Here is an 11418-nt window from a genome sequence, read left to right on the forward strand (position 1 = left end):
GAGTCACTGTGTACATACATTACATTACTTATCCTGTACTGATCCTGAGTTATCCTGTATTATACTCCAGAGCTGCACTCACTATTCTGCTGGTGGAGTCACTGTGTACATACATTACATTACTTATCCTGTACTGATCCTGAGTTATATCCTGTATTATACTCCAGAGCTGCACTCACTATTCTGCTGGTGGAGTCACTGTGTACATACATTACATTACTTATCCTGTACTGATCCTGAGTTATATCCTGTATTATACTCCAGAGCTGCACTCACTATTCTGCTGGTGGAGTCACTGTGTACATACATTACATTACTTATCCTGTACTGATCCTGAGTTACATCCTGTATTATCTCCAGAGCTGCACTCACTATTCTGCTGGTGGAGTCACTGTGTACATACATTACATTACTTATCCTGTACTGATCCTGAGTTATATCCTGTATTATACTCCAGAGCTGCACTCACTATTCTGCTGCTGGAGTCACTGTGTACATACATTACTTATCCTGTACTGATCCTGAGTTATATCCTGTATTCTGCTCCAGAGCTGCACTCACTATTCTGCTGGTGGAGTCACTGTACATACATTACATTACTTATCCTTTATTGATCCTGAGTTATATCCTGTATATACTCCAGAGCTGCACTCACTATTCTGCTGGTGGAGTCACTGTGTACATATATTACTTATCCTGTGTTACCTCCTGTATTATACTCCAGAGCTGCACTCACTATTCTGCTGGGTGGAGTCACTGTGTACATACATTACTTTACTTATCCTGTACTGATCCTGAGTTACATCCTGTATTATACTGCAGAGCTGCTCTCACTATTCTGCTGGTGGAGTCACTGTATACATACATTACATTACTTATCCTGTACTGATCCTGAGTTACATCCTGTATTATACTCCAGAGCTGCACTCACTATTCTGCTGGTGGAGTCACTGTGTACATACATTACATTACTTATCCTGTACTGATCCTGAGTTACATCCTGTATTATACTCAGAGCTGCACTCACTATTCTGCTGGTGAGTCACTGTGCACATACATTACATTACTTATCCTGTACTGACCCTGAGTTACATCCTTTATTATACTCCAGAGCTGCACTCACTATTCTGCTGGTGGAGTCACTGTGCACATACATTACATTACTTATTCCTTGTACTGATCCTGAGTTATATCCTGTATTATACTCCAGAGCTGCACTCACTATTCTGCTGGTGGAGGTCACTGTGCACATACATTACATTACTTATCCTGTACTGATCCTGAGTTACATCCTGTATTATACTCCAGAGCTGCACTCACTGTTCTGCTGGTGGAGTCACTGTGTACATACATTACATTACTTATCCTGTACTGATCCTGAGTTACCTCCTGTATTATACTCCAGAGCTGCACTCACTATTCTGCTGGTGGAGTCACTGTGTACATACATTACATTACTTATCCTGTACTGATCCTGAGTTACCTCCTGTATTATACTCCATGAGCTGCACTCACTATTCTGCTGGTGGAGTCATTGTGTACATAACATTACATTACTTATCCTGTACTGATCCTGAGTTTAATCCTGTATTATACTCCAGAGCTGCGCTCACTATTCTGCTGGATGAGTCACTGTGTACATACATTACATTACTTATCCTGTACTGATCCTGAGTTACATCATGTAATTTATACTCCAGAGCTGCACTTCACTATTCTGCTGGTGGAGTCACTGTACATACATTACATTATTTATCCTGTACTGATCCTGAGTTATATCCTGTATTATACTCCAGAGCTGCACTCACTATTCTGCTGGTGAAGTCACTGTGCACATACATTACTTATCCTGTACTGATCCTGAGTTATATCCTGTATTATACTCCAGAGCTGCACTCACTATTCTGATGGTTGAGAGTCACTGTGTACATACATTACATTACTTATCCTGTACTGATCCTGAGTTATATCCTGTATTATACTCCAGAGCTGTACTCACTATTCTGCTGGTGGAGTCACTGTGTACATACATTACATTATTTATCCTGTACTGATCCTGAGTTATATCCTGTATTATACTCCAGAGCTGCACTCACTATTCTGCTGGTGGAGTCACTGTGTACATACATTACTTATCCTGTACTGATCCTGAGTTACCTCCTGTATTATACTCCAGAGCTGCGCTCACAATTCTGCTGGTGGAGTCACTGTGTACATACATTACATTACTTATCCTGTGTTATATCCTGTATTATACTCCAGAGCTGCACTCACTATTCTGCTGGTGGAGTCACTGTGTACATACATTACTTATCCTGTACTGATCCTGAGTTACATCCTGTATTATACTCCAGAGCTGCACTCACTATTCTGCTGGTGGAGTCACTGTGCACATACATTACATTACTTATCCTGTACTGATCCTCAGTTACATCCTGTATTATACTCCAGAGCTGCACTCACTATTCTGCTGGTGGAGTCACTGTGTACATACATTACATTACTTATCCTGTACTGATCCTGAGTTACCTCCTGTATTATACTCCAGAGCTGCACTCACTATTCTGCTGGTGGAGTCACTGTGTACATACATTACATTACTTATCCTGTACTGATCCTGAGTTACCTCCTGTATTATACTCCAGAGCTGCACTCACTATTCTGCTGGTGGAGTCACTGTGTACATACATTACATTACTTATCTGTACTGATCCTGAGTTACCTCCTGTATTATACTCCAGAGCTGCACTCACTATTCTGCTGGTGGAGTCACTGTGCACATACATTACTTATCCTGTACTGATCCGGAGTTACATCCTGTATTATACTCCAGAGCTGCACTCACTATTCTGCTGGTGGAGTCACTGTGTACATACATTACTTATCCTGTACTGATCCGGAGTTACATCCTGTATTATACTCCAGAGCTGCACTCACTATCTGCTGGTGGAGTCACTGTGTACATACATTACATTACTTATCCTGTACTGATCCTGAGTTATATCCTGTATTATACTCCAGAGCTGCACTCACTATTCTGCTGGTGAGTCACTGTGTACATACATTACATTACTTATCCTGTACTGAACCTGAGTTATATCCTATATTATACTCCAGAGCTGCACTCACTATTCTGCTGGTGGAGTCACTGTATACATATATTACATTACTGATCCTGTACTGATCCTGAGTTACCTCCTGTATTATACTCCAGAGCTGCACTCACTATTCTGCTGGGGAGTCACTGTGTACATACATTACATTACTTATCCTGTACTGATCCTGAGTTACCTCCTGTATTATACTCCAGAGCTGCACTCACTATTCTGCTGGGGAGTCACATGTGTACATACATTACATTACTTATCCTGTACTGATCCTGAGTTACCTCCTGTATTATACTCCAGAGCTGCATTCACTATTCTGCTGGTGGAGTCACTGTGTACATACATTACATTACTTATCCTGTACTGATCCTGAGTTACATCCTGTATTATACTCCAGAGCTGCACTCACTATTCTGCTGGTGGAGTCACTGTGTACATACATTACATTACTTATCCTGTACTGATCCTGAGTTACCTCCTGTATTATACTCCAGAGCTGTCCAGGATTTGGCTGTACGGTGACTTTTACTTTGATTGTTTTGGTCATGGAGGCAGGAGCGGTCTATGTCCACCAGCTGATATAAGCACCACGCGGGTGGGAGTGCACTGAGTGTTCGCAGTGACGTATGGCCTCCTCCTATGACGTTGAACAGGAAACGATACATGAACTGAATTGAAAACGCCCGATGTGTAATGTGCAGGGGAGAGCGTCGCCCCCCTCCCCCTCCCGCAGGGAAAACACCTCAAACCTGTTGGTCCGGATTCTGCAGGAAGCAGATTGTTGTTTCTTGTGATTGCCTGGAGAGCTGCGTACCTTCTATACCTCCTATACCTTCTATAATGTTCCTGTCTTATTTATGGGGGTTCATCAGTGGCAGCCGGGCTGCAGTGGTGGGTAATAGTCTTTGTCGTCCCTCTGTTGTCTATCTGGGTGCTGATTCATGAATAGAATACGAGCACGTAATGTAGACTGACACAGGCAGGACAGCAAGAGGGGCAAAAAATAACTTCTATGTCGCTCATCTCAGTGACGCTCTCTCGCTGTGTCAGTACTCACTTTAGTAATTGCATTCTATTCATGAAGGGGAAAGCTCAGGATGAGCAGAATGATAGTTTGAGCTTTGATTGCTATGGAATTGTGAGGTGACAAAAAAAAGAATATAAATGACATGCTGGGAGTTGTAGTCTCAGGACTGAGTGTGGATGGAGGACTCCGCAGCACTGGTTATAGTGAGGGTCCCCTCCCCCACGGTTGGTTCTGATGTACCCGGTGTATGGCACCAGCGCCCCGCGGCTGGCAGATCAGAGTATTCTTTGTGGTCCTGTTTTCCTGGGTCGCTGCCCACCCTGCATCACCCGGCTCAGTCACCGCAATCATCTGTCTAATCACAGTCCATTAATGATCTGGACGCTCAGCGGGGGAGGGGGAGTAATGGAGATCATCAGACATGGAGGGTGATGGCAACATATAAGGGATCTGCTGGAGGGACCTATAGAGAAACCTACAGGAACATTTCTTTAATCCGGCGTCAACGGACGAGGTGCCGGATTATCAGACAGTCCAGCCCGCGGTATGTTCAGACGTCACGGATCAGCCTGGGAATTTCACATCAGTCATTCCCTCTCCCAGCCAGTTCATGGTATGGTCCATGGCAGCCTGTACGTGCAAACAGTTTCCATTCACCAACAGCATGCAGAGATCTTGAAAATAGTGAGGAATTGAAATGTGAAGTTTATTAAAAATTTGCAGAACTTTTCATTATCAAGTAATTGTCCTTTATTTACAGAAGAGTGCGCCGGCCCTTTAAGACTAGGGCTACACGACGACTTGTGACCGCACGACATACGAACCCGCCATGTCCACAACTTGTGATATTAGTAACGAGATCTTATGCGCTGACTGTCGTCTTACAGGACCGGGGGGGGCTGACTGTCGTCTTACAGGACCGGGGGGAGGGGCGCTGACTGACTGTCGTCTTACAGGACCGGGGGGGGCTGACTGTCGTCTTACAGGACCGGGGGGAGGGGGCGCTGACTGACTGTCGTCTTACAGGACCGGGGGGGGGGCTGACCATCGTCTTACAGGACCAGGGGGCGCCGACTGTCGTCTTACAGGACCAGGGGGCGCCGACTGTCGTCTTACAGGACCGGGGGGGCGCTGACCGTCGTCTTACAGGACCGGGGGGGGGCGCTGACTGACTGTCGTCTTACAGGACCAGGGGGGCGCTGACCGTCGTCTTATAGGACCGGGGGGGGGGGGCTGACTGTCGTCTTACAGGACCGGGGGGGGCTGACTGTCGTCTTACAGGACCGGGGGGAGGGGGCGCTGACTGACTGTCGTCTTACAGGACCGGGGGGGGGGCTGACCATCGTCTTACAGGACCAGGGGGCGCCGACTGTCGTCTTACAGGACCGGGGGGCGCCGACTGTCGTCTTACAGGACCGGGGGGCGCCGACTGTCGTCTTACAGGACCGGGGGGGCGCTGACCGTCGTCTTACAGGACCAGGGGGGGGCGCTGACTGACTGACTCGTCTTACAGGGCCAGGGGGGCGCTGACCGTCGTCTTATAGGACCGGGGGGGGGGGGGGCTGACTGTCGTCTTACAGGACCGGGGGGGGCTGACTGTCGTCTTACAGGACCGGGGGGAGGGGGCGCTGACTGACTGTCGTCTTACAGGACCGGGGGGGGCTGACTGTCGTCTTACAGGACCGGGGGGAGGGGGCGCTGACTGACTGTCGTCTTACAGGACCGGGGGGGGGCTGACCATCGTCTTACAGGACCAGGGGGCGCCGACTGTCGTCTTACAGGACCAGGGGGCGCCGACTGTCGTCTTACAGGACCAGGGGGCGCCGACTGTCGTCTTACAGGACCAGGGGGCGCCGACTGTCGTCTTACAGGACCGGGGGGGCGCTGACCGTCGTCTTACAGGACCGGGGGGCGCCGACTGTCGTCTTACAGGACCGGGGGGGCGCTGACCGTCGTCTTACAGGACCGGGGGGGGGCGCTGACTGACTGTCGTCTTACAGGACCAGGGGGGCGCTGACCGTCGTCTTATAGGACCGGGGGGGGGGGCTGACTGTCGTCTTACAGGACCGGGGGGGGGCGCGCTGACTGTCGTCTTATAGGACCGGGGGGGCACATGATTTTTTTCACCATGCAGGGTTTGTGGAAAGTTGGGTGATAACCCTATTGCACACCCGGTATCTCTTGCCGCCGTCTGTATTTTAGATTGTCGACAGTTGTTACAAACCTTCAGCCTTTAAATGTTTCTATTCGCAGACTGCAGCAGAGATCTTGAAAATGATGTAAAACACGGTAGAACATTTCTTGATATAATAAGAGTGGCAGCCGCCATATTGTGACGTGTGGACGCTGCCATCCTGCGCCGCCTTAGCTGTGTGATAATTTGCTGTTGGCCGCCATCTTTGCTGCCAGTGGTGTAAAGTGACCGCCGCGGTTTTACTTTCACTCCCCCTGTACATGTGACCCTCGTATGTAGTGATTGGTCAGTGTCTGTCCTGCCTCATTACCATACAGTTATCACGTCTACTCCACATCTGTCATTCTATTCGTGCATCAGTTAATACTGACACACAACTAGAGCTGTGGGGGAGGGACTAACTCCATAACTGAGCAGATAATAGACCGTGCAGGGTGTGTGGAGAGCTGGGTGAGCACGCTTGTGACGGGATGAAGTTTACCTCGGTGTGCAGTCTATAATCTGCGGGAGAGCTGCGTACTGTGTAGTTTGGCGCCCGGGTGGTTAATTTGCCTTGTGGCAGAACGAAGCCCCTCGTGATGTGAAGAGACCGCGCTGCCCCGTCCTTGAACCGCCGGGAGGACCCGGGGGAGGGGGGGGGGACTGCTGCTTCCAATAACCCAGATTAACAAGGAATCTATCAGCTGGTCCAGGGGGCGTCCCTGGTGGTGGGGTCCTCGTCTGCCCAGGGTCTTGTGTTATACTGGCGCTGGCGTGCACGCTATAATACTTACATTGTTACCGTCTGCATTGATGCCCCTCGCCGATATAAGAAAATGTGGAGCGGCACCACTGAGGATGCCCACTGCATCCAGCGTGATGTGAATAGAAGTATAATGTCCGATATATGAAATATCCAGCACCTCTGAGTGCCGGGTTATCAGAATGTTACTGTATAAAGAGTCTGGTGCAGCCTAAATTATACCGGGCGTTCTACCTATATTCTACCGGGCGTTCTACCTATATTATACCGGGCGTTCTACCTATATTATACCGAGCGTTCTACCTATATTATACCGGGCGTTCTACCTATATTATACCGGGCGTTCTACCTATATTATACCGGGCGTTCTACCTGTATTATACCGGGCGTTCTACCTATATTATACCGGGCGTTCTACCTGTATTATACCGGGCGTTCTACCTGTATTATACCGGGCGTTCTACCTGTATTATACCGGGCGTTCTACCTGTATTATACCGGGCGTTCTACCTGTATTATACCGGGCGTTCTACCTGTATTATACCGGGCGTTCTACCTATATTATACCGGGCGTTCTACCTGTATTATACCGGGCGTTCTACCTATATTATACCGGGCGTTCTACCTGTATTATACCGGGCGTTCTACCTGTATTATACCGGGCGTTCTACCTGTATTATACCGGGCGTTCTACCTGTATTATACCGGGCGTTCTACCTGTATTATACCGGGCGTTCTACCTATATTATACCGGGCGTTCTACCTATATTATACCGGGCGTTCTACCTGTATTATACCGGGCGTTCTACCTGTATTATACCGGGCGTTCTACCTATATTATACCGGGAGTTCTACCTGTATTATACCGGGCGTTCTACCTGTATTATACCGGGCGTTCTACCTATATTATACCGGGCGTTCTACCTATATTATACCGGGCGTTCTACCTATATTATACCGGGCGTTCTACCTATATTATACCGGGAGTTCTACCTATATTATACCGGGAGTTCTACCTATATTATACCGGGCGTTCTACCTATATAACACACCGGGCGTTCTACCTATATTATACCGGGAGTTCTACCTATATTATACCGGGCGTTCTACCTATATTATACCGGGAGTTCTACCTATATTATACCGGGCGTTCTACCTATATAACACACCGGGCGTTCTACCTATATTATACCGGGAGTTCTACCTATATTATACCGGGCGTTCTACCTATATTATACCGGGCGTTCTACCTATATTACACCGGGCGTTCTACCTATATTACACCGGGCGTTCTACCTATATTACACCGGGCGTTCTACCTATATTATACCGGGAGTTCTACCTATATTACACCGGGCGTTCTACCTATATTACACCGGGAGTTCTACCTATATTACACCGGGCGTTCTACCTATATTATACCGGGCGTTCTACCTGTATTATACCGGGAGTTCTACCTATATTACACCGGGCGTTCTACCTATATTATACCGGGCGTTCTACCTATATTACACCGGGCGTTCTACCTATATTATACCGGGCGTTCTACCTATATTATACCGGGAGTTCTACCTATATTACACCGGGCGTTCTACCTATATTATACCGGGAGTTCTACCTATATTACACCGGGCGTTCTACCTATATTATACCGGGAGTTCTACCTATATTATACCGGGAGTTCTACCTATATTACACCGGGCGTTCTACCTATATTACACCGGGCGTTCTACCTATATTACACCGGGCGTTCTACCTATATTATACCAGCAGTTCCTGTATGTGTATAGTTCAGTCCCTTCGCCCTCGGCCGGGTATCCGGCCTCTCCTCTAATTGCTGCTCGTTATTGACAGGAGGTTTTATCTGAGCTCTGGGACGGCTTAGGCGGTGAAATATTAATGTCTCTCTTGCAGCGCGGGGCCGATATGAAATGTTAAGTGGATTTATAGCGGCCCCTGTGACCTGTGGAGATCGTTCATCACCCGGAGCGTCTGTATCTGTATCTAGCAGCAAAGTGAGTGAGATTTCGCAAAACCTTCGGGTCCTGTGTGGCGAGGCGCTGCGGGTCCTGTGTGGCGGGGCGCTGCGGGTCCTGTGTGGCGAGGCGCTGCGGGTCCGGTGTGGCGAGGCGCTGCGGGTCCGGTGTGGCGAGGCGCTGCGGGTCCGGTGTGGCGGGGCGCTGCGGGTCCTGTGTGGCGAGGCGCTGCGGGTCCTGTGTGGCGGGGCGCTGCGGGTCCTGTGTGGCGGGGCGCTGCGGGTCCTGTGTGGCGGGGCGCTGCGGGTCCTGTGTGGCGAGGCGCTGCGGGTCCTGTGTGGCGGGGCGCTGCGGGTCCTGTGTGGCGGGGCGCTGCGGGTCCTGTGTGGCGGGGCGCTGCGGGTCCTGTGTGGCGGGGCGCTGCGGGTCCTGTGTGGCGGGGCGCTGCGGGTCCTGTGTGGCGGGGAGCTGCGGGTCCTGTGTGGCGAGGCGCTGCGGGTCCTGTGTGGCGGGGCGCTGCGGGTCCTGTGTGGCGGGGCGCTGCGGGTCCTGTGTGGCGGGGCGCTGCGGGTCCTGTGTGGCGGGGCGCTGCGGGTCCTGTGTGGCGAGGCGCTGCGGGTCCTGTGTGGCGGGGAGCTGCGGGTCCTGTGTGGCGAGGCGCTGCGGGTCCTTTGTGGCGGGGCGCTGCGGGTCCTGTGTGGCGGGGCGCTGCGGGTCCTGTGTGGCGAGGCGCTGCGGGTCCTGTGTGGCGAGGCGCTGCGGAGTTGGCCTATAGACTTCAAGGGGGAGCAGAAATTCTGCAACAGATTTATGTTGTGGTTTTCACAGCGTTTACGCAGCGGAAACGCAGTAAAAAGCGCTGGAAATCCGCAGGTGCGCATACACTGCTATAACCAATGTTTAACGGGGTAGGAACACACGGCGTTACTTCTGTCCTTGGGTGATAACTTTGTTCCCGGGGGATTTTGTCACATGACTGACCGCGACAAATCATGTGGCGGTAAATTAGCGGGATGTTTACATAGACGCGGTTCTGGAGCGTCCAGCCTTGGCGCGATCTGTGACGTGATTGGGGTTCTGCGCCGGTTCTGTATTACTCGGAGCGGGTGATGGGTGACGGATCGCAGCCTCGGCTCGGCATTACCGTACAATTGGTCTCCGGCGGGGTCAGGCCTGGTAAACGCTGCTCGTTATTAATAATCTGTGATTGCCGCTGTCAGACGTGTCCCCGGGGGCCAGGGCGTAGGTCCCCCCCCCCCCCACGTCACGCGGGATGACATGATATTTTTCAGTTTACACCAGTAATGAGACTAATATAACAATAATGTATAAGATCCCCTCCCCCGTAGATCCCGCTGCGGCAGTGTTACTGAAGATGACCCCGGGCTATGACGGGACTAGAACTGTTCATTCTCTGTTTCCTGGGACATGAATAAAACACCAGAATTACAGTAAAGACTGACACAGGCAGAGGAGACGGGGCATGGGTGTGCCAGTGTGTGTGGCAGTGCCAGGATTAGTTGGCTTCTCCTGCATTATATTCTGAACCTTTAAAACCATCCTCACCCAGTCCTGTCACGCAGCTGAGGGTTTGTTACAGTGTATCAGTGTTATCTAGCGTATTCCTGCTCCTCACGCCGTCCCCGGGGACCGTTCTCTCTTTCCTTCATCGTCTCTGGGGCGTCCGGTCTTTCTGCAGCGTTTTTGTAGAGCTCCATTTGGTGATTTCATCCTTGTGTCCTAGTCTCGGGGGCCCGTCCTGCAGCCGTCAGCGCTCCGTGCCGGCCGGATCCGTTATCTGAGAGCGCAGGAGGAGCAGAACTAATTACAGGCAGCAGCCCATTCCTGGTATTCGGTAGCCCCCACCCCTCATATTAGGGGGACCCTGGACTATGTATAGGGGATCCCATTGACCAGTGCAGAATGTCCATTTATCGTGGCCGCCTAATAAACTCCACTACATCATGTCTCATACTCCAGTCACATCCAGAGCTGCATTCAGTTCCACTTGGACTCCATTTTCACCGTGCTGACAGGCCTCACCCTAACCTCCTAAGTGAGATCCCATAATGCACTGCAGTACAGCAGAGCATACGAGTGCCAGTGTTGAATCACCAAGGGTCAGCAGGGAGATGTGCAGTCCTGAGAGCCAACAGGAAAGCAGCGGAATTGATGATGCAGCTCTGGTTGTGACTGGAGTACACATCTGTACAATGCTCCTCGGGATTATACGGAGGTCGTCCTGATTGGGAGATTTGCTGCGTCTTCTGGGCCGGGACATGACGGGGGGCCACGGCTCTGGTGCTGTCCCCGGGGTCATGGGCTCATCAGTTCTATAATGAGCCGCGGTGTGTGATGGCGTGAGGCACAGC

The sequence above is a fragment of the Rhinoderma darwinii genome, unplaced genomic scaffold (genome assembly GCF_050947455.1).
Source record: "Rhinoderma darwinii isolate aRhiDar2 unplaced genomic scaffold, aRhiDar2.hap1 Scaffold_2735, whole genome shotgun sequence".
NCBI lineage: Eukaryota > Metazoa > Chordata > Amphibia > Anura > Rhinodermatidae > Rhinoderma > Rhinoderma darwinii.